The 24,794-nt window shown below is 54.2% G+C and overlaps 1 protein-coding gene across 2 annotated transcripts in view; it reads right to left on the bottom strand.

Moving 5' to 3' along the window:
* The window catches only part of ZFHX3 (zinc finger homeobox 3), a 129,146-nt gene that overhangs the window by 101,288 nt on the left and 3,064 nt on the right, over nt 1-24,794 (bottom strand). The gene's annotated exons all lie outside the window — the stretch shown is intronic.

Here is a 24,794-nt window from a genome sequence, read left to right as displayed (position 1 = left end):
AAAACCCCAGTTGGGAAAAACTTAATTATGAAGGCCTTCTTCAAAGGTTTGTGGCAGAGGACACATGAAAAGACGGGGGAAAAGAGAGTCTGAGCTGCAGAAAGACACTGCTCTGCATAGTGACAACCCGCTTGCAGCCTGTGCCCACGCAGGGCTGTGGGACTCCCACACTGCCACCCAGAACAGCGTATGTCTGAGGCTCCTTGCTCCTCTGCTCCCCTCTGCCCAGCAAAAAGAATGGCCTCATTTACACAACAAGTGTCTAAGAGACAAACTCCTTCCCCCCACAGCCTGCCCCAGGGCCGGGAGCAGAGCAGGCACCCCGCCACAGCATGCGCTGACAAGGCTTTAATTACGGGTGAAGGAGGATCAGGAGATATCTCCAGGCCTCGAGGAATCATTACTCACCCAGCCGGGCCTCTGGAGCATCAAAAGCTGAGTGACTGACTCTCCATCAGCTGATCCGAGAGGATCAGTCTGGAAGGGAGGCTGAGGAGTCGCCCTGAATGCTCTGTTTATCAATAAAAGTAGTAAGCACATGATTTTCAAGTCATAGGTTTTCACAGCCATGTCCCTGAGCCTTCTGAGCTTTGGGATCCTCCTCGAGGTCCTTCCCCTCATCCTCAGCTGAATTCAGGTCCTTCCTTCTCAGTGACACAGTGAGCCAAACTGGACAGGAGGAGCTGGAGCCCAGCCAGCTGTCATGTGAGCTCCAGGCTCCATGGGGACATAAAATCAGCCATCAGACCTTGAAAACCTGCCCAGCCCATGACAGCAGTGTTTGGTGGACTACACAGCCACAAATGATGCCAGACTCCTTTTCTGGGCTCCCTAAAATCTGCCCCTCTGAATGCATCACACACCATCTCCTCAGAGCTCAGCCTGATCTGTTCCTTGCCCCCAGCTCTTCAAGGGATGTGATAAGCTGAAGCCATTTTATAAAATAACATTTCCTTGACTCTGTTGCCTAACCCATTTCCTGATGTGAACCACCCACTGACATAGATGATCCTATGAATGACTCTCTGTCCTACTTAAAACATCTCTTGGAGCCACAGTAAATGCCAGGATTAAAGATACAGCTGTGAACAAGCTACTCAATCAAAATAATAAAATTATTTTTAAAAAATTTGAAATTTTAACACATCACCACTGGTAGGAACAAGATGGAGGAGGAAAACTAACCCTCCATGACTACGTTTTTCCCAAGGGACACAGGTCTGGGAAACACATCAGCTTGTGCTTTCACAGAGATGGACAGTGTCTGTGAGACACACGGACACCTGACGGGGGGAGCATCAGCCCCTGTGCCCCAGGGGCTCCTGCCCCCAGAGACAGCAGAGCTGCAGCAGGGTCCATGGCTTGGCAGAGTGGGAAGCAGGGAGCACCAGGGGCACAGCTCTGGCAGCCAGGGCACGCTGCCCCGGCAGTGCCCACTGGGACAGAGCTCCCACAGCCCAGCTCCAGACCAGCTCCCTTTTCTGAAGGAGGGAGGATGAGCTCAGCAGCAGCCACTGTCTGGCACAGGAACTGTGAGGCCGAAGGCCACGGCAGGCACTCCTACCCTGCCTGAACGCCAAGGTGAACACTCCAGCTTCCCCAAGGACAGAAGGGAATTTCCAGGGTGTGAGCACACAGCAGCAGCTGGAGTCCAACCTCTGCTCTGCTGAAGCCACACATGGAGGAGGCTCTGAAGATCCAACAAAAATCTGGAATGAGAAGATCCCCTGGGTCTCCCAGCTGCATCTGCAGGCAGTGAAATGGTGCAGCTGGCTGTGCTAGTCATGCAATGAGATGAGCTTTCTGGTATCAGCCTGAGTCAGAGGACAACCCTTGGGGCAGTCCTGAGTCTAAGATCCTCTGATGAGGAAGAAGCTGATGCATCGTGGACTGTCAGATCACCGGTGCTGGGGTCCAAGATGACAGTGACTGATTTTCTTTCTAATCATAAGCTGCAGTTGCCAGAATGACCCGTCATAGCCACGGCTCAGCCTGCAGATCAAGCAGCTGGGAGCTCCTGCAGCAGGGAGAGCTGGCACACAGGGACAGAGCAGCTTCCACAGCCCCAGAAGCTGCACAAGAACCCCCTCAGAAGGGCACACTGCAGAAGGCACCAGAACACACAGTGGAACAAACATCCCTGACCCCGTGCACTGGAAATCACAGACGGCAAATTCAACCAAGTTCTAGTCCAGCAGTAGTAAAACAAAACAAAGGAAGAGCAGGACAAACTGACAGGGCAGAGCCAGCACTGCTGGCTGCGCCAAGGAGCTCCCCAGCCACCCCTAGTGCTCACGCTCTGCCCTGCACAGCACAGCTGGTACTGAACATGCCAAAACAAACCTGTGGTGTAATGTGGGCTCTCTTTGGTCCCGACCTGCTGCTGCCTCCCAGCCACCTCCAGCACAGGGCTGGGACAGCCCTGCACAGGAATGCCTGCTTTGGGATGATCTGCGCTCTTCCAAAGGTTTCAGTAATAATCATCTATTTCATTTCAGCTTCCGTTATTCTTTATAAGGATTTACTTCTTGTTTAAAGACTCAAATTCAAGTATAGAGAAAAGGCAAATCATTACTCTCCCTCTGAACCCCAGGGCACAGCAGCATGGCACTGTCCTCTTCCCACTTTACACCTGGCTGTCATTCCAGTGGCACAGACGACTTCAGGCTCACCTGCTCTCTCAGAGCTGTCTGCCAAGAATGAGCCTTTCCAAACTTGAACCACCCAGGTCCAGAATGCCCCCACCTCTCTTGAGGGAGACTGAATGGGAACTGGAAGCGCAGCAGCACAAGGACAGACCTGCTGCTGCTCCAAAGCAGAGAGGGATGGAGGAGCCCCCCCAAAAGCAGCAGCACCCAGAGCCAGGGAGATCAGCTCAGACAACAGAGACCCACCAGCACACACAGAATTGCTCCAGCCCCAGGGGACCATTCACCTCAACCTCCAAGATACCTTCCCTGCCTCTGCATTTGCTCTTAATGTTTCATGATTTGAGCTAAAAATAGCAGCTGTCATGGAATCACAGACAGGGTTGGAAGGGTCCTTAAAGCTTAGCTCACTCCACCCTCTGCCATGGGCAGGGACACCTTCCACCAGATCAGGTTGCTCCAAGCCCTGTCCATCCCAGCCTTGGACACTGCCAGGGATGGGGCAGCCACAGGCTCTCTGGGCAGCCTGTGCCAGGGCCTTATATCTAATATAAATGCACACAATCTAAAACAATTAAGAATACCCAAGTACATTTTCACCAGGTCCAAGTGCAGATATTTGTAACCATCCATCAGCTCAGGAACTATGCTGGGTACAGACAGCCAATACCTGAGCTCAAACAGGGCTGGGGAGGGAGACACTGCTGTGGGGTTTATTTCTGTCCTAACAGAGAGAGCTGCAAGTACTGTGAAGGCAAGAATAATAAAAGAGAGAGCAATAAATGAAGACCAGGATCTAACATAAAGTGCATTTATCAAACACACACTGAAAACTAACCCTGTGCCTCCCTTTACTGAAAGAACTGCCCCTTCTCCCACACTGCACCGGGGAGCTGTGCTGGAGAGGACAGGCAATAGCTGTGATCTAAAAAAGGCAGAAAACTAGGCCAAGAGCAGCTGACACCAAAATGATGGAAAGAAAATACTGCCCTGGATAAAGGGTTCCCCTCTTGAAAGGCCTTGGGAGCCTTTGCACTAACAGGTCTGCTGGCCTTGCTGCCAATCAGCAGAGACCACCCATCCTTGATGAAATTAAATTGAGAAGCACATCCAACACACTGGAAGACCAGACTGTCACAAAGAAAAAAGCTAGGATTTGAAGACTAGAATAACAAGAAAGCAACTAAATCCAAGGTTATAACAGGAAAACTGAGTTTCTGCAGTAAATTCGGGGTTTACCAACTGGGAATTACACAGGAGGAGACAGACTCATACACTGGTCAGGATGAACCAAAGGATGCAGCTGGACAAGTGGTAAACACAGTCTCCAGGATGTTGCTCAGATTGTTTATGGAGACAAGGAAGTAATAAAGGGCACATTAATAGCACTGCAGGGTCTCAGCTGGAATGACATGTATGGCTGTGACCACGTCAGAGAGAACACCTGAGCCGGGAGCAGAGGGGAGCTGCAGGTGGAGCCCACACTGGGGCAGAGGCTCCCCAGCACAAACCCAAGGCCTCAAGCCCCCAGCGTGTGTGCCAGGAGCTGGCACGTGCCACCCCACAGTGCCCACAGGCTCATCCCTCCTGCATGGGGAACGCGGCAGCACTTCTCCTTTCCTCCCAGCTGAGCTGCTGGGACACAAACTCTGCAGCCCTCACACAAGCCCCAGGCCTCACTAATGCCAGTGCAGGAGAGGCTCATTGCTTTGTGAGGCAACTTTCCTACTTTCCCCTATTTGTTTCTTATGGAGGGAAATAAGAGCAGGCCACAGTGACTGTGCCATGTACTATGCAAGTGTTTGTCAGTTAATATTTTGTTCCAGCAAGGCAAGGACCCAATAAGTGATGCCTTGGAGCTGCTCTCCCTTGCTGGAAATGCAGTGAGGAGCTGCTGGGATTCTTGGAGCAGGTCATGACCCAGCTGTGACACTACAAACTCTGCTGGGCTGCCCCAGCCTCACCTCCCTGCATACCTGCTCACTGTTCACACTGGTACCTGCCACCACACGCTCCTGTACAGCTACAGAGCAGCATGTGCGAGCACAAGCCTTCTAAATTTAGCCCTGCTTCTTCCTGCTCCCACCTCTCCTTCCACAGCACAGGAATAATGGTGGCAATCTCTTCTGGCAGCAAGCAGAACTAAAAGGATTAATCTGCTACATCTCTGTAAAAGTACTCCAGTAATTAAGAGGAGCAACTGCTGAACAAGATTAGCAATAGACTAGAACAACACAGAATAAGCAACAGGGACCTCTACAAAAGCACGTGCCGAGGCGTCACACCTGCCATCCCAGCATCCCAACAGAAATGCTGCTGCTCACCCTCACTGAGGCTCACAGGCACTGCATGCACACACGTCCTGCTCCCTCTGCTGCCCTCCATCACAGCCACTGCTGCCCTGCTTACACTCTCACCAAATCTACCTCTGCATTGTTTTTGCCACAGTTTTTGAAGTGTCTGAAGAAAGCCAGCATTGCCCAAACATGGAGTGATTGGGTCCCCAGACACCTCTGGGTGGGCTCCCAGCCACACCAAGTGCCAGCTCTGCTTACAGCTCCGCACAGAGCAGGGAGCTCTGGGACAGGCACCTGCTGCTTGCTCCGGCTCTGGGGACAGAGGGGAACACCTGCACTGGGACGAGAGCCTGGCCAGGCAGGGGGACAGCACAGGGTGCCCAGAGCAGCCTGGCCTGCCCCAGAAGGGCCATTCCCAGCCTGGTAGGCTGGCACCTGCAGCTGCCCCCAAGGCCACCTGCCCCGCCAAGGGCCACCTGTGCCGCAGGGCAGGCTCTGCCAGGAGCCTGCAGACACTGTGACACTCTCCTCAGAGAGCTGCAGCACAGCCAGCACCCACTGCTTTAGGCTGGCTCCCACCTCTGCCCACGCTCTGCAGAGCCCTGACACTACACACTGGCTACAGCAACCTGCCAGCGACACAGGTAGGGGAAACAGGACCTGCAACATGACCTAAATCCTGCTGCAAAACCAAGAGGCACTCCAAGCACCTCCCTCACGCAGCACACTTGCTTTCTTTCCTTTTAGATTTAGGACACAGGTTTTCTAACCCTCCCTGGTGGTTCAGGCACACAAGGGAACTCTGAAGGGAATGGTGACCAAAAGGCAGTCCCACAGCTAACAGAGAATGTGTAAAATTGTTTGCCAGGCAACGAAGCAAAACAGGAAGAGCTGCACTTAAAAACCAGGAGGAGTTTTACTGCCCCAGCGCACTGGGGCTGACAAGACCATCCACTCGAGTCTACAGCTCCTCAGGCCTCCTGCAGTCCTCCAGCACCAGCACCTGATGCTCCTTGCTGGGCACATCACCAGGACACAGGTTCCCAGTGTTCTGCTTCCCACCTCCAGCCATCCCATTTCAGTACTCCAGCTCTGTTCTCATCCCATCCTCAGTCCTTCATGGCTTAGTTCCCATTTTAGGGAGTTCAGCCTCAAAGAAATATCCTGGATGTTATTCCTCTTGAAAGTATTTGGCAGCAGATGATCTCAAGTTTTTCTTGAAAGGTGTGTGTGTATGTCAGAAAGGCCATCAGGCTTAGCTGTGCTTGTCCCAGGAAAACAGACAAACGGGACAGAAGGAATCCAGCTGCTGCAGTCCACAGGTCCCAGGCACTCTGGGCACCCACATTTCTGCTTCTTCACTGAATACCTGAATAAAGCTCATGCCACGTGAGACCAGCTCTCCACAGAGCTGGTGCCCACCTGCCCGTCCCCTCGGAGCTGCAGGGGCAGCCGCCAGCCCCTGGAGGTGCCTTTGGAGCAGCCTCAGCGCCGCCACACCTGCAGCTCCAGGCCAGGAGGGCGCAGGTGTGAGGGGAGCCCAGCAGTGCCCGAGCAGGAGCTGTACCTCTGGGACTGCATTCGGTGTCAAGTGTCAGCACGTAAATTGCTATTGGCTTCTCAATAAGCAGCAGCAGTGAGCTAAGTGTTTCCCTGTGTCGTGCAGGCTCTCTCTGACTCAATACAGCAGTATTGACAGCACAATCACAGGGTAATCCAGGCCCCACTAATATCTCAGCACCTCCTCATTGAAAATACACTTTCTACTTGGACAACAGCCCATTAGCACAGGCTCCATCACCAGCGTCCCCCCAGCCCACCAGGACACGCAGCAGCACGGCCTCCTGACACTTCCTGGGGCACAGCCTAGGGCACCACAGAAAAGGGCTCTTTGCCATGAGAAATCACCAATGGAAAAAGGATGAAAGCTAATCAGAAAGTCTTTATGGCTCAAGTCTCTGTAGATTCTGGAAAAAATTGCTATTTCCTTGCTAGACAAGAGAAGTTCATTCAGGGAATTAACTCTGTTCTTGCCCCTGACCCTCTGCCTGTCATCCGTCCTCACTATTGTATCTCTAAACCTTGCCCACACCTTCCTCCAGGCAGCAGTTTATCCTTTCATTCATGGAAAACAAGAGACCTGCACCTGCACAGCATGAAAACCTACACTGTACTCCCTACTGCAGGGCAGTAGGGACCTAAATTCTACTTCTTCTACTGCAGGGCATGGATGCTGGGGAGGATCCTTAATACTCCCTCTGGCATTTGGAGAAGAGAGAGCTTTGCTCATCTGCAGTTACCTCGTGTTACCAGCCACTTCCAGACAAGATCAGGAAGCAAAAAACGTCAAAAGCTGGAGGGGCCTGGTGGGTCCCATGGGCTGGACCGAGCACCTGGTGACTCCCCAGGCTGTCCCTGCGGAGTGGCGTGGCTGTGTCAGCCCCGGTCCCGGCCCCAGCCCCAGCCTCATCCCCAGTCCTGGTCCCAGCCCCGGTCCCGGCCCCAGCCCCAGCTCCGCTCCCATCCCTGGTCCCAGCCCCGCTCCCAGCCCGGCCGAGCACGCGGCTCCACGCTGCCCACACTCACCAGCTGCACTCATCTGGAAAGCTGCTGCCCCACCACACACAGCACACAAACAGGCTGATCCACTCATCCAGCTTTAACCTACTCTGGTAACACTCCCAGCAGAGCCAGGAGCACAGACACCTCCAGGAGGGCAGCACACACCGTGCCCAAGGCCTCCTCCTGCCCCACACAGCTTCCTGAAGACCATCCACAATGATTTCACTGCCACTGGGGCCATGGAAAAATGGTCAATCTAAGGAAAACCAGGAAACTAAGGATGCCTTTTACAACCACAGCCCAACATGGCTGGCACAATGCCACGTCTCTAACCAACACAACTCCATCATGTCCCAGGCTGACACGGAGCAATCTCCCCCCTCACCAGGGATGTGACAGCATCGAGTCACTGGAAGAGAGCAGATAAACGAGATGGGAAGCACTTCCAGGAGCAATGCCTGCTGCCCCTGTGCCCAGGAGGCCCAGGGCCATGCTCTCCCACTGGACAAGGCATGCTGCAGAGAGCTGAGCACAGGTGCTTGAAAGAGAAGCCCTGTGGCATGCCCACGCCAGTGTGCCATTGCTGGAACCTCACAGGCAGGGTCAGGAGCTTCTGGGGAGACAGGGAAGATGATTTGGTCTGGAGGCAGATGAGGAGCAGACCCCTAGTTAGGAAGAGGTTAACACTGCTCCTGCCTGCAATCTGATAAATGGTCTGCAGAAAGCAGGTTCTCTCACTTTGAGATATGATGTCACTAACCTTTATTGATCCACAATCAGAGAACTTTGCTTATCTCTCTCCTGTGATATGCCCTCCTGTACTCAACTAGTGTTTAATACACTGCTGGGCATCTGGCACTCACTGCAGCTCCCAGCACAGCTCTGCTGGCCCAGCAGGGACAGTGTCTGTCAGGCTGTGCTGTCAGTTATGGCCCAGACAGCTCACGGCAGGAGTGCAGCCCTCCCACACCCCAGGAACCCTGTTCCAGAGGGATTACACACCTGCACTGCAACAGCTGGGGAGAAGAGGGGGCCAACAGCAGCCCATGGCCCACCACGGTCTGACAGCCTGGTGCACAAACACCACTCTGTGCCCCAGGTGAGCACGTGCCCTCTGGAGTTACTCCTGTGGGACTGTCTATCTTAACACAACTTTTACTATTTTACAGAAACAACACTTTACTTTTAGCCTCAACTTCCTTTCTAATAGTTGAGGTGAAACATGGAGTTAGGTGACTAATACAGGAACTATCAATGAGCCACAGCCTCTGACATGGCAGCCAAGTGCTATAAACTGAATGCCCCAAATCCAGTGGGGCTTGTTTCCCATACACCAGTGACACCTGAAAACACTGAACAGCCAGGTAGCAAAATCTGTACTGCAAACAGTTACATCAGTCACATGCAGAGATGACTGGAGAGGAGCCTCACGTGCTGGTTTTCTGCTAGATAACACACAAAGGAGCTGCCTGTGAGCCTGCCTTACATCACCACAACCACAGCAATACTCTGTGCTCACACTGCAGGGCAGCTCTCACTCACCTCTGAAACCAAGAGCTCACAGGCTCAGCCAAACTGGAGGTACTGGAGAGGTGCAGTACAACACCTCAATGTTTGCTTTGAGGTTTATGTGAGAATTTGTCTTGTAAAGTTTTGGAAAAGACAGAGTAATAAGTTTTCTAACACATATATAAAATAGCTGTGACCTATTTTACTCACTATCCACCCTAAAAACCACATTCCTGTATCACTGCAGGCCAAGTTTTAGGGTAGGAGTTAATTTTTTTCCCTGTTAGCTACAGGTGATGAAGCACGGGCACAGGGTCCCTAATCCCCAAAGCAAGATCCCAAGGAGAACCACCACGGTCTCAGCAACATCCCTCTTGGTACAGTGAGAGCCCCCTTTGAGTCTGTGCTCCTGTAACTATAATTACACTGCTCTGCAGACAGGTCACAGGAGAAAATTAAGAAGAATTTGTCCACTTTGCAAAGGTCAAATTACTACACGTTACTGTTCTGATCCAGTCTAGTGATTCTTACAGTTTCAGACATGCACCAAACTTTCTTTTTTTAATTAAAGGTCTATTGAAACATGTGCTTGTCAAAATAGTAAATTACAGCCTTCTCCAATTTGTGAAAATAAATTAGGGAACACTGTCTGAATGCCAGCCTTGGTAGAGAGCACAAAAAATCCCAAACTTAGATTTCCTGCAAGTTGAGAGACATTTGAATTAGAGGTTTTAGACTGTAAGCCATTAATACTCCTGCTCATTCATTAAGTTCACACATCGAACACTAAATATTTCAGGATGCAAAGGAGAAACACACGGGCCAGTGGCCGAGTCACCTCTGTCTCTGACAGCTGAGAGAAATCATCACTGACCCACCAGAAAGAGCTCTGGCCGATCCCAATCCAAAAGGCAAACCTGGGCAGGCATGGAGGTGCTGCTGACGGATGGGTTTCACCCTGGTGCTGCTGAGTGCAGGGCAGTATTTATGACAGAACTCACCCTGGGTGACACCCTGCTCCATAGAGAGCTGTGGGCAGCAGCTCCAGCCCTGGCCAACAGAAATGGGTGCAAAAACAACCTGAACCCCTGACCAAACACGTTCTCCAGCTAAAAGGAGTGAGGAATTATCTGCCATCCAAAATTTCACAAACCCCTTATCCAGCTTTGGACTGTGGGACTCCTACCTGTGGCTGGGAGGGTACAAAAGGCCCCAAGGAAACCCTGGAAACTAATCTGGAAACAGTAGAAAATATCTGGTAGCCAGTAGAAAAGTCTTGTTCCAACCTGCCCTTGCCTTGGGCATCAGCATCAGCAAGCGTGAACAGGAGTCAAGTGTCTCAATACAGTAAGGCCTGAGTCACTTGTTAACAGCATCATTCTGAGGATCTGGTCCACACAGGATTTCCCTCAGCTCTGCCAGCCAGGGAGGCAACCTGCACAGCTGCTCCCCTTCAGCTGCCCACCACTGCCAGGCCTGCACCAGGAGCTACCACAAATCTAAAGACATCATTCGGGCTGCTCAGACATTTCCTCCATGAAAAAGCTTTCAGTGTAAATATATCCTGCTGCAGCTCAGCATCTCCACTCCATTACAGATCACGAGACTCAGCAATTCCCTGCCAAAACAGTAGACTTGGAATAGTTACAATTTTTAATGTACAGTCTATACGATAACTTCACAACATCAGGGAAAATGCAGCTCAGTGCAGCCAGCAAGAAGAGGCCAGAGAAATTTGCTGGAGGATGCAGCTTTTAGATACAAGCATGTTCCAGGGCAGTCTGGAAGAGCTGTCTCAGACCAGTCCCAGCTACAGATTCCCAACAAGGTATTTCTGGAAAGTGGATCTGCCCATAGCAGGCACTGCTGGATGCTGGGCAGAACAGACATCAGAGTGCTCTGCACAAGCTTAGGACAGAAAAATGATAACACTATAGGCCCATCTTCTACCTGGCAGCAGTTTTAGATGACAAGAACCTTCACTTCACTGGATTTAATGAAATTAATGGGTTTTTAAATCCTTTCACCACAGTTATTGTTGTCACCACCTCCAAGACCTGGGTCCTCTGTTCTAGAGCAGTCTGGATGGGAATTCCCAGAAACATCCCTCCTGCCAGTCCTGTAAATCCAGGCAGGTGCACAGCTTTCCCCCAGTAGAAGCCTGGACCCAAGGGGCCAACAGAAACCCCTCAGGTGAGCACCCCTCTCCACACAGGGACCGCCAAACCTTGCATCTCACCATGCTCAGGAGGCCTGGGCTGGGACCCAAGGGGCAGAGGAGAAAGGGGAGGGTGGCTGCTGCTTCTCTTTATTTAAAAGGTGCTGCTGGAGGTAGAAACACATGAAAGTCCATGTAGGACAAGGGAAGGAATTATCCCTCCCATTGATTTTCGCTCTGGGGTATTAGAAAGAACACAGCATTTATCTGGAGATTTCTTCCCAAAGCTAGCTATGGACTTTCAAACGTAAATGAGACTTGAAAGGGGCTTATCTGGCAAGAATCCACTGAAACTTCACAGGGGAGGGGGTGTGGGAGGGAAATAGGGGGGCCATGTGAGCCTGGCAGGGGCTCTCTGATCCGTGGCCTCTCTGGGTCCTGGCCTCAACCCAGCAGCCAAGGGGCAGAGCCCAGGGCAGGCAGCAGGGTTCCCTGCATCCACATCCTCCAGCAAGCATCCCTTCCTCAGAGTCCCTTCTGCAGGAGCACAGCCCCAGTGGCATCGAGCACAGGGAGGGCACGGGGCTGGGGCAGCTCCCTGGCTGACACAGCCCAGGGACCCAGGCTCACTGCCCCTCGGAGCTGCCTCCATCCTCCAGAGCCAGGGCGGTGCCCAGGAGCTGTGGGAGGCTCAGCCCTGACCGGGTACCCACCTCAGGGCCACCCTCACTGCCCCTCGGAGCTGCCTCCATCCTCCAGAGCCAGGGCGGTGCCCAGGAGCTGTGGGAGGCTCAGCGCTGACCGGAGCGATGCCTTCTGCAGCATCCCCAAGGGCTCAGCGCTGACCGGAGCGATGCCTTCTGCAGCATCCCCAAGGGCTCAGCGCTGACCGGAGCGATGCCTTCTGCAGCATCCCCAAGGGTACCCACCGCAGGGCCGCCCCCAGGGCACAGCCCCTGGCCCATGCAGGCCCTGCCACGGCCCCACTCGCTGGGAACAGCCTCGGCAGGCTCATCTCCCGTGGCTGGCTTTCCCAGGTAGCTGGGAGGGTGTAATTGGCGAGGCAGGAGATTAGAAATATCGGCAGCCTCTAAGTAAGACTTTAATTTACTGGCAGATCAATAGCGCTAGGGTTATATTGGCAAAGTGTCTACAACTCTATTGACTCACGCAATTCCTCTTATCAATTTATCAGAAATCTGGAAGCCAGAAGATATTGTTTGAAGAAAAAAGGCAGCAGGAGTTTGAACACTTAGCATGGGCTGCCCAATCAGGCACTCAGCACTAAGCGTTTTACAGCAGATGTATCAGCCGCAAAGGAGGCCAATATGATATGATTAAGAGCTAACTTGCTTCCTCACATGCCACACAGCCTTTTTAAGCTGCTTCTCACCTCAGACCTTTGCACTGAGACAGTCACTATAACAGACACGTCCCACCAGCCCAAAATGGAACTGGAAAAATTCCTATTTCACTCTGCAAGATCCTAAATTCAACCCCCTCCTGCCTGGACCCTACCCAGGCTCACCTGGGTTTCCTATAAAGTCTCAGCTTTATGGAATTAAAAAAACCCACTAGAGCATCAGGAAATCTGTTCAGAAGGATAGCAGAAAAATCTACATTTCTGTACTTCCTCAGAAAAATCCAGCATGGCAGCAGAAAAGGTCTGCAGTGCCACATTCCTTTGCCTCGCAGGGTGTGAAATGGAAAAACAAAAGGAGGGAAAAAAACCATCTCCCAGATCTAAAAATCCAACGATGACAAACACTGCCAGGTATGAGAAGCTTTTCTTCACCTCAGAGCGGCGTTGGAACAGGAAACCAAACTTAAATACTCCAAACCCCCTCTCTTCCCTTAGTCCTCAGATGACTGGGGAACACACAGCAATCTGGGCTCTGGGACCGGGAAATGCCTCTTGACCAGTGAGCTGCCAGTGAACTCCTGGGAACTCCCCTTGCCAGGATGGGGAGCTCCACGCTAATGGCTACATCCTCTCTTCCAGATGGATGCAGTGCTGCACAAGCCGCCATTCCACCTGAATTCACTCCTCCACCTCCTGCCACCGAGCACCAATGCTCCAAAAATGACTAAGGTGAGGACAAGTATCAACCCAGGGGCAAAGAGTCTCTGGTTTCCAGGTGGAACTTGCCAGTCCCTGGCCTCAGGCTGGGGGCTGTCACCCCTGCTACTGAGAAGCCACAGCCCTGCCTTCCAGGGGGAAAACAAAGGTTTAAAACTAAACACAAGTTCTGATGCAATAACTGTGAAAAAGCCTTGGCTGGAGGGCAGAAAGAGGCAGGGTGGGACCAGCACAACTGCCTGGGCCCCTGGCATGGCCAAGGGGAAGGCCAGAAGCCACGGCCCGGGCACCACCACAGCCCCCTGGACCAGCAGGGGTGCCCAGGGTCTCCTTGCTGCCCACCCCACCTGCCCCACAGCACCACAGGCAATCCCTACAACCCGTGGCTTGGGCAGCTCTGGCAGACCCAAACACCTGTGGGGCCCACAGAAAATCAGATGGAATGAAAGATTAAAATGAGTAAAATCCTTGAGCCCAAACAAGGACACAAAGATACCGTTCTTGGGAGGGGAAGAAATGCCTGCCTTCTCTATCAAAGCAAAGAACCAACACCCAGCTGGTGCTGAAGGCCAGCAATTCCCACTCCATCACTGCCATGTCCAGATCACCAGAGCCACCCTTGGAGCCTCTGTTCTGGAAGGAATCATCCATCCCATGGCATTTAAGGTGCTCAATCCCAACATTAGAAAGCAAACACTTGGCATGTCCAGGACAAACGGAGCTGGCTTGGTTCTGCTCATCCACAAAGCAACTACCAGAGGCGGGGAGCAAACACCCATCTGGACACCCAGAGCATCAGCTCCAGCAACCACCTCAACCCTCAGACACCTTTGTCCTGAGGCCCACCAGGGTCTGCAGCCAATTCATGCAACTGGGTGTGAACTCCCCTAAGAACACCCGGCACAGCTGAGACCACCGAAATGGGGAGAATAAAGACCTTTAGCTTAAGCTCCAGGAAGCAAAGAGAAAAAACACTAATTAACTCAGCAGCAAGTTGTTAGTATTTGCATACAAATGCAGCCACAAATCAGGACAAACAAGGCAGGACAAGGCAGGCCCGTTAGTACACAGGGATCCAGCCCAGCTCCTGTGGGTCACCAGCTGCTCCGGGGGGCACAGGGAGCCAGCCCTCATCTCCACCAACACTCCTACAACCAGCAGCAACAGAAGCCACAGGGGTAAGGTTTCCTTCCACATAAAACAAAGGACTGGGATGAATTCTTCAATCCCAGTCAAGAGTAAAGGAAGAGCTGCTGGAGAAAAGCTGAAATGGAAGCTCCTCACTGGGACATCTGTGCTGCTCCTCACCTGGGATGAGGGCAGAGCAGGCTTCCCGCCACAGTAGCCATGCAGGGATGGACAGACTCACATCACAAAGAACAAATCACACCTGATGGAGCAAAAGAATGTGCCCAAAAGCCTGAAACAAATGACCTGAGCAGAACAAAATCCAGCTACTGCAGCAGTTCAGCAAGTTTAGCCTTCCAAAAGGCACTACAGCAGTAAGCTTTATCACACATTTCACCTGATCGTGCCTCCTTGCCCGGCAGAGGCTGCAGGTGTGCTTGGCCGCGAGCCTCCCAGCTCGGGCCCTCCCTGGGCACTGAGGGACTCAGAGCTCCCTTCGTTTGCACACTTTGCATTTGCCTAATCAGTCACTTATTACTGCTGAGGGCTCAGTATTACACAAAATTCACTATTTTTCCTCTCCCAAAAAGACAAAACCTGCAATTCCAACTGTTTGGGGTTTTGCTTAATTACGTGTTCCTCCCTCCCAGTCCCCTCAGCTGGGATGTCAGGATTTAAAAGAAAACTCCAGCAACTACCAGATCACATCAAGCTGCAACAAAAAGAAATCTGATTTCTAATTTTAAATAGGAAACTCTCACTGGCAAGATCCCAAGAACCCTTCCACGGTGACTTTTATCAACGGCAGGTTTGTCATGACTGCAGCTCCGAGCACAGACCATGGGCTCAGGCAGAGAGCAAAGCAGCACAGCCTGGCGCTGCCGTGGGGCACAGGGAGCCCGTGGGGTACACAGAGCCCCCGTGGGGCACTCGGGGAGCCCATGGGAGGCACTCGGAGCCCCCGTGGGGCACTTGGGGAGCCTGTGGGGCACCTGGAGCCCCCGTGGGGCATTCGGGGAGCCCATGGGAGGCACTCAGAGCCCGTGGGAAGCACAGCTCCCAGCAGCACTGGCCAGCAGCAGCTCTGTACCTGCAGCCAGCAGACACAGCCGGGGCTCGGTGTGCCCGCAGTGTGACACATCCAACAGGAGCCAGGCCCGAGCTGGCAGGTAGGACCCACGGAGCAGCTTCCCACCACAACACACAACTGAATTGAACCTGAACCGAAGGAGCATTACAGTAGAATTATTCTACACAAGATTGTTTTACTCCTAAATGCAGTTTCAGAACAGACATAATTGAAGAAATCACAGCAGCTATAACAGCTATTCCCATGCTCAGGTCCTGCAGCATCCAATTTAGAAACCATCCTTCTGGCTTTTGAGTGTGTTTGCAGGAGAAATCACTTCTGCTTGTCCTCACCTGGGAACCAGTTAAGATCACATTTTCACTCTGGGGTATGATATTTTGCTTTACTAATGACTTCACAGAGAACAAACCATTAAGAAATTATCAGTCTATGGAAACAATCAGAATCTGGAGGTGTTGCACAGGAATCACTCTGTAATGACCAGGAAAAGGGCCACCACTGCGCTGGTGCTGGAATGTGGATGGGCACACAGACCTCAGCGTAGAGTCTAAACACAACTGACGTACAAACTCACAGAGAACACTACACATACCCAGCTGAGACCCAGGAGCACATCCAGACCCAGCACAGCCCACACCAGGGCAGGGCACAGCGTGGGCCCAGCCACCCTCCCCTCTGCCAGTGCAGCCTCTGCCACCAGCTACATCCCAGAACTCTGAAAAGCAGGAAAGACACAAAAGAGACTCCTGGGACATGAGATTGGGCCATTGCTTAAATAAAACCAAAATCCGTTTCAAAAATTGCAGCAAATATTTGGTTTGGAGCGACAAAGAGCGCTGGACAGTGGAGGAGGGAGCTACCCTGGGAGGAGAAGGAGCTACCTGGGGCAGGTATGGACCCCTCAGAGAACAGGATCCAGACCCTTCAAACAAACACTGGGCAGTGCTGCTGCAGAGGCACCAGGTGGGGGGAGCAAACAGATTGCATGTTTATTGAAGCAGGTGAAACTCCAAACAGAAGCCGTGCAGGCTGCCAGCTCCAGGTGCCGGCTACGCACGGACACAGGAACGCAGCGGGGCGCGGAGCCCGCAGCTGGAGCAGGGCCGGGGCAGAGCCCGGCACCGGGGCCCGGCTGCCAGCAGGGCCGGGGCAGAGCCCGGCACCGGGGCCCGGCTGGAGCAGGGCCGGGGCAGAGCCCGGCACCGGGGTCCAGCTGCCAGCAGGGCCGGGGCAGAGCCCGGCACCGGGGCCCGGCTGCCAGCAGGGCCGGGGCAGAGCCCAGCACCGGGGCCCAGCTGGAGCAGGGCCGGGGCAGAGCCCGGCACCGGGCCCCGGCTGGAGCAGGGCCGGGGCAGAGCCCGGCACCGGGGCCCGGCTGGAGCAGGGCCGGGGCAGAGCCCGGCACCGGGGCCCGGCTGGAGCAGGGCCGGGGCAGAGCCCGGCACCGGGCCCCGGCTGGAGCAGGGCCGGGGCAGAGCCCGGCACCGGGGCCTGGCTGCCAGCAGGGCCGGGGCAGAGCCCGGCACCGGGGCCCGGCTGGAGCAGGGCCCGGGCAGAGCCCGGCACCGGGGTCCGGCTGGAGCAGGGCCAGGGCAGAGCCCGGCACCGGGGCCCGGCTGGAGCAGGGCCGGGGCAGAGCCCGGCACCGGGGCCCGGCTGGAGCAGGGCCAGGGCAGAGCCCGGCACCGGGGCCCGGCTGGAGCAGGGCCGGGGCAGAGCCCGGCACCGGGGCCCGGCTGCCAGCAGGGCTGGGGCAGAGCCCGGCACCGGGCCCCGGCTGGAGCAGGGCCGGGGCAGAGCCCGGCTCCGGGCCCGGCTGCCAGCAGGGCCGGCTGCTCACCCACAGCAATTTCCACCAGCTCCCCACGCCAGAGCTCCCAAAAGGAGAAGGATGCTCAGAAGGAGCCAGGGCCCGTTGGGGACCAGCTCGTCCTTCCATGGCAGAAGGAGCTCATCCTTCAGCTAAGCCTAAGCCTCAGCCACAGCTCAGTTTCCTTAGGTCAAAGGGCTGCACAGGGATCCTCTAAGTTTAACCATAGTGCATTCTTGAAAGGGTAAAATAGTAACACAGTAAAGATGACTAAAAGCAGTGCCTTCCTCCCAAGGACCCTACACCAAATGCACACTTATCCTTGCCCCACATGGGGACCAAGCTTTTGGCTGGGGCAGCAGCAGAGTGAGCCCTCCTCTGGGAATAGTCCTTAGTCCCACCTGCCTGTTCCCCTCTGCTCCAGCAAAGCCATTTCAACCTGTGTCACATAATTATTTCAAATTAAAGGGAAGCTGACAAAAAAACAACCAAAAATAAAAATATTTTGAGGAAGTTTTTTTCCCTCCATCCTTTAGCAGTTTTTCTAACCCAGGTCCCTTCCCTAAAATACTTCCCCGTGCCACTGCCCCAAAGCTCTGTGTCAGCAAAAGGAAAAAGCATCCGGGGCAAGGCGGGCCTTGGCAGCAGCATCAGTGTCACAGACAGATGGGACACCAGCCCCTGCAGCCTCTCTAGGACCTGCCTCAGCACCACTGAGCCCTCGCTGTGATTTACTTGCCAAGAGTCCCTACACACAGGTAAACAAGAGGAGTTCAGTGCAGGCTGCAAACACAGCAGTGTGAACCTGCTCGTGTGAACAGGACGTTCCTGTTTTGGTTTGAAATCCAAGTTGCTTTGGTACAGCTCATAACTGTTTCCAATTCAATTAAGCCAAACTAAAATAAACCCTCCTTGAACTGAAAATCATGTCCACGGGCATTCTAATGTGCAAGTAAATCCTTTGAAAAAATAATAATAAACCAATGCAAACTTTTCTAAGCAGGAAGAGTGCTGGTAAGCAGAAGGTATTTGTTCTGAAAACCTCTGAAACAGTCAGAATGAGGAGCCAAGCACAGTTTTCACCAGACACTTCTCAGAGCCCAACTGCACTGTTTACCTAAGACAGTTAAAAGGGTATCAGCAGCGTGAAATGCAGTCAGCTTCAAAGTCACAGTCTCGAGTCTCAAACATGCCACAGCAACCTCATTTTAGGCAAACACAGGCTCTATTTTTGTTAAGTGTTTCTCTTCCTCTGCTAAGCAAGAGGCTCATACAAGGAAGAAGGAACTTTAAAATATAAAACCAACCAAACAAAAAAACTTTCACACTGAAGACACCATGAGAACATTAAAGAACAACTCCTCTGTCCTTTCTCCCACAGTACTCACTGTAGCTATTTCTACTGAAAGAAGCTTTATTTTACCATTTTCTTCCCCTTTTGTAACAGATCTGCACACTAAGACTCTCAGTCCTTTTATTTCCAGTCACCAGAGAGTCAGGAGCCATCTCCAGGGCTCAGAACTGCCCTGGCCTCCTCATAGTGACCTGGACCATGGGGCTGACTTCAGCTCCCCATCCCCTCTGTGCTGGCCACGGGCAGCCAAGGGCATCACTTGGAACTGTTCAACATCCAGGTAATGCCATTAATAGAGACAGCTGAGTCTCAACACAAGTAAATTCAAGCAGCAGTTGAGAAATCACCCAGTGCTACTCCACAGTTCAGCTAGGCCCTCAACAAGACACAGACACAGCTTTTAATATCCCAAAGATCTGCACAGGGGAAAACTGTGACCAAAATACTCCTGCCCTCCACCTCCTGGCACGCTATGCTTCAATGGCAGCTGGAGCTTTTTTGGTTTCTCCACATTTTTTCATTTTAAAATGCAGAACACTCACTGAACACCACTGAGCACCACCAGCACCACCAGCACAGATCCATGTCTGTGCCCAACACCTCCCCACTCATTTCTCCAGCTGTAGGGAACTTCAGCTCTCCAGAGGACAGCCAGTGCTTCTCGAGGAAATCTCACCAAACACATCTCACTGACCATTGCTCCTTCATGGGCTTCGTACCCAGAAGCAAGAAGGGCCTGAGAAAAAGATTGCTGGGGGGATAAAAACCAGAATCCTGACATCCAGTTCCTGCCTAAAGTAAGCAGACATCCACACAGCCAGTGGCTACTTGGACTCAAGGAAGGAAACCTCCAGTCCCAAGAGAGCATCCCATCATCCCAGAGACACAAAGGGATGCTTAGAGGAGGAACATGGCTAGAGAAGTGGCTGGTTGGACACTTCCAGTTGCACTGCTAAGAGCTGGAGGACCATGCAGGGGGCTTCTGGCAAGTAGGGCTGCAGCCCTAGGCACAGCTGGGAGGTTTCAAGAGAAGAGCAATCAGTCATGCTGCTCCTCCGGTGAGGCTGACCCCAGCCACTGCTGTGCAGGACAGAGCTCAACCCTCCTCCTCCTCATGCATGGGCCCAAGCAATCCCCCAGGCACTCCCAGAGCTTGGCTCTGCTGTTCACACATCTGCAGTTCCAGGTGAAACTGCTGCAAGCCTGCCATGAAGGCAGCTTTTCACACAGGGCTGCGCTGGCACCAGACCCACCACCTGGGTGAGTTCCAGCATCTCACGCAAACCTCCAGGACTTCCACGTCACCCAAAATAAAGAGGAAACAATGGAGAGGCTGGTTAAAATAAAGCAAGCAAGGAAATAAAAAAATCTGTGGCAGCTCCTTCAGACAGGCACTGCTATTCACCAAGTAACTGCTCTGTGAAATAGCAGAGGGGCACATGGTGCTGACCACCCTCCCTAGGGCTGGCATCCCACACCAGCACACAGCTCAGGACAGGCTCCACGGTCAGCAAATGGCATGGGCTGGCAGCCATGCCCAGCTCACCACCTGCTCTGCCCTCTGCCAGCCAGGAGGGACTGCCACAAACCCACCCTGCCGGCCCTCCTGCAGCACTGCTGTGGGGCACTGTGTGCTTCTTGCCCACCATCCCCGCTCCTTGACCAGTAACACAACCAACCCAGCTCCACCACGCTGCTGCCTCCTCCAGCTGTGCTGCAGGCCCAGCGCCATGCCCATAGGAGCTCAGAACGTACACCTGCCTACACCTTCACATCTGCCTCTACTTGGACTCCCTAGGACCACAAACCCTAGCCAACATGACCAGTCCTCCACCCCAGTGCTCTGTGCTCCAGAAAGCACCAACACCAGGAGGAATGAGATGGTGTCTCAAAACAAGGACCAACCAGCTCCATTTCTCCAGTACCACAGCACAGGTCTCCAGCACAATGCCCTGCTGGGAGGTGCTGAGGTGCTCTGGACAATCCCTCTGCTCCACAGCTACCCCCAGCACAGCACCTACTCCCATTTAAAATTTAAGGATGCAACAATGCTCTGGAGATTTAAAACATGTTGTGATTTTTCACAATTAACTTCCACTTACAGTCCCTGCATGTGAACTACGCATCATCCCATTTCATCCTCCAGCTGAGGCAAACACTTGGTGTCTTGCCCAAAGTCAGCGTCAGAGCTGAAACGGATCTTTTGACTTCCAAACAAGCTCACGGTGTTAAGCTGCTTTTAACTGTCTCTATGGAAGATGAAAAACAGCAAGAAGAAAGGAACTGGGGAAGGAAGTATGTAAGACTAAAAGAGACAAAATTAACAGGAGAAAATTAAAGAGGAGAAATTTAGGCTTTGACATCTGAAGCAGCTGTGTAAGAGCACATGTCTGGGTGCTGCATACCCAGCTTCCAAAAGAAAGGCCAGAGCACCCATTCCTCAAAATGAGATGCGAAGGCACTGACTGCAGCACCCTGGGGATACGGTGAGCCCTGTCAGCCCCTGGGTCCCACTGGGCGCCTTCATCTCCAGTGCCTGGGCCCAACACTGCCCTGGGCACCTGCTGTCCCCCAGCCCAGCAGCACTGGGAGGGACGCCCTGCTGCTGGCCCTGCTGCTGGCCCTGCTGCTGCATGTAGCCCGGTGTGAGTGACAGTGAGCCCGCACCGTGCTGGCGGCCGGGGCGCCTCACTCCGACACCAACAAAGCACAAGGTTAATTTGAACCTCACAGCCCTGCTGCTGCGCGCTTGTGCCTCCTCCTCGCCCTCCCTCCCCGCTCTCCTTTCTGTGCAAAGCCTGACATCTACAGTTCTGTCTGGCACAGTCAGGGGCTGCGGTGGGAACCGTGCAAGGACACGGGGACACGGTGGCCGGCTGCCCTGCGCTCCCTGGCCTTCGCTCAGCCACACGGCACGGCACAAAGCAGCCTCAGCCCCATCGGGAGCCAAGACCGCCCGGCAGCACGGCTCCAGCGGCTATGAGCACACTGCCACAGCTCACCCGAGAGCAGCTCCCGCGCCGGCACTGACACCCAGCCCTGTCCAACACTGCACAGCCCAGGAACCACAGCCCGGCAGCATCGCCTCTGCAGCCATGGTGCGGGAGCCTCCTGCACCCAGAGCCCCTGCTCTGCTTTCCAGGTGTCCAAGGGGCTGGGCGCCAGCCTCTGCAACACCAGAGGTACAGCAGAAATGCACAAGCTGCTGTGCACAGCCTGAATCCAGAATACCTTCACACTGCAGGAGCAGGGCTGGTTTGCAGACTCTGCAGCTCTCAAACACCAAGTAGCTCCGTGCACTTCCCTTGCTCTGTCTCCTGAACCAACCTTCAGGCCTGCCGACATGTTTTTTCACCACATGGTACCTCAGCAAACACACCTTGCTTGGGCAGGGAGCCCCAGATTCTGCATCATCTCAAACAACGTGCACCTGACCGCGCTCGTCAGCCCAAACGACCTGCACCTGATGGCAGTCAGCGAGCTGTGCCTCCGCACCCTGCTCACCTCCCCCTTCCTCACTCAACTCCACTATAACAAGAAGACCCAAACCCTCTGAGCCCAGCACCAGACGTCACAGTCGCTCAGGAAGCCCAGCCCAGCAGGATCAAGCACGCCATCGCCATGTCACCATCAGCCATGCTGTTTGTGCGCCGAGCCCGCATCGAGCGCCGCTCTGTTTGCACAAGGCAGCGTGGAAGGAGGGTTAAGCCCCCTGCCACCCAACTAACCCAACCAGCCATTTCAGAGCCAGGCTGCCACCAGCCAGGAAAGCGCAGCTGGAAGCCCCAGGTGAGCCCAAGGCAGAACACAGGGTACGCTGCTGTTGGGACCTGAGGGTTTGGAAATAGCTCCCATCTTCCCTGGGCAGGGACCCGACGCTTCAGCAGGCACGCTTGGGCCACGTAAATAAACACTAAGAGCTAACGTGTTACAGGCCCGGCAGTCTCCACTTTCCCAGACACCAGGGCAGGTGGAGGACAGGAGAAAACCTTTTAGCAGAGCTGCCAAGCACATTGTCTGCTCCAGCATTACTGCCAAGCCAAGGAACCTGCACAGCTCAGCCCTCACCAGACTGAATACCTGAAAGCCTGGTTACCACAAGGCCAGCATCCCCATGTTCAACAGTAACATGCACCACGCAGTTCAGAACACTGTGAAATGTTTGTTTTCCAGGGGGGAAAAAGAAAAATACTGCTGGTCCTCTTTGCCTTTTCATAGTGAGAGGCATGTTTGGCACTTGTGACATAATGAAATTACAATCAACAGCCCAGTGTCTCTCCAGGCAGCAAACTCAAGGGCAAAGCTGGGTGGCCGCAGCCTGCCAGCAGCACCCGCTATCCTCCCACTGTCCCTCCACCTCGGCAGTGCCTGGAACACGGTGGCAGCCACCACCAGCTGCGGCCTGTGTTGAGCTCCCTTCCTGACACCTTCAACCAAAAAATAATTTTGTGCGAGGACAAAGTAGGACTGTGCTCACAGCCACCCCTGGCACACGCACGATGCACACCTGGCGCTCGCAGCCCCACACACAGCCAGCGTTGCTGCGGCGACGAGCACCCACCTCCCGCACCGACAGATGGACACGTCTGTCCAGCACAGCCAACAAGGAAGCGCTGGAAGCTCTGGCTTCTTGCCGGCGCAGCGAGACCTCAGCAAGACCCGTAGCATCTCCGAGGGGAACGAGGAACGCAGGGGTGGCCGGGGCTGGTGGGATCTCCGGCCCAGCAGCAGGACCGCTGCCGGCAGCGAGGGAAGCCCGACTCATCCACCCTGTTTTGTTGTTTGTTTTTTTGTTTTAAACTAGCTGGAATTTATCTATTTCTCCAATCCCTGCCTACACACAAACCCAACCTCGGGAGCAAAGAAAAATGCCTGAATCGCAGATCAGAGACAAAGCAGAAGGCGAGCGGGCGGCCTGCTCCCGCTGCCCTCACCTCACCCCTCGGCGCGAGGCGGTTATATTTAGGTACCGCCACGGTCTGCGGTGCCGCGGCCCCCTCGGGCACGGCGCAGAATGCAGATTTTCCAGACAACAGACCACAACAGCTCCGTCAAAACCATTAGAGGCTGCGGCGCCCAGGCCTGCGCACAGATGTTTTGATTCCCACTCTCCTGCCACGACAGCCCTTGACAGCCCCATCGCTGCCGCCATGCGCTGGACACCCAGCCTGAATTTTGGCTGTCGAGCAGGGAGGGAGGAGAGAAGGGCAGCCCTGCTCCCCAGAGAGGAGCTCCTCTCTCTAGTCTCCCCCTGCATCTCCCCAGGGTTGGACAGCCTCCAGGGCTCCCAGTCGGCGTGGGGAATGACCCACCCTTAAGGAACAGGAGCTGCGGGGACAGCCCCCACAAGCACCTGCCGTGGCCCCGGGCCCTCTCCCAGGCTGAAGCCCCCACAGCCATCAGTCACAGGAGCCTGCAAGCAGCACAGGGGTCTGGCACATGCTGGGCCAGAGGGACCTGTCGTGACCCAGCTTTGGTCACAGCCCACTTCTCCTGCCAGCCGGACGCACCCACAGCTGCACGGCCCCCAAAGCAAAGCCACACAAAGGCCAAACCTTGGCCACGCTCTGATGGAGGGATGCAGGAGCTCTGAAATGCTCAGCCTCTCCCGAGCCTGTCCCTCCAGAATCGATCCCTGCAGCGCAAACACACCTCCAGCCCCGGCAGGGCCGGCGCCAGCACCCACAGAAGATGGTTGCCGAAAATTCTCCCACCGCAGACGAGAAAGCAACACCGGCAGAGAAACGCTCCCACGAGGGATCGACCCCCGCAGAACAAAACACGGCATGTGAATAAAGTTGATGTAAAAGCCCACTAGTCCTTTTTCTGCTTCTCCATGTAGTATTTTTTTTATTATTATTACTGCTATTACTGTTATTTTGGAAAGCGGAAGGCGGTGTTAAGAGGGAGGCTGACGCAGCCAGCTGTGCGTCCATCAGTTTGGGATTCAGCGATTCCTGCTGAAGCCTTTCAACCGCTGGCCAGGCCCAAAGCAAATCTGCTGCTCCTGGCCTCTGGCACGACACCGACAGCACCCGGGGCGGGGGTCAACGCACAGAGATGAAAGAGGGACACACGCCTCTGCTTTTGTCAGAGCAGCCACCGCTGGGCCCAGTGTGACAGCGGCCACGACAAGGCCGGGCGATGGTGCCAGGCAC

This window comes from Molothrus aeneus, chromosome 11 (assembly GCF_037042795.1).
Source record: "Molothrus aeneus isolate 106 chromosome 11, BPBGC_Maene_1.0, whole genome shotgun sequence".
NCBI classification, from domain to species: Eukaryota; Metazoa; Chordata; class Aves; order Passeriformes; family Icteridae; genus Molothrus; species Molothrus aeneus.
The sequence above is the reverse complement of the archived record's forward strand: the minus strand, read 5'-3'. Positions and strand labels throughout refer to the sequence as shown.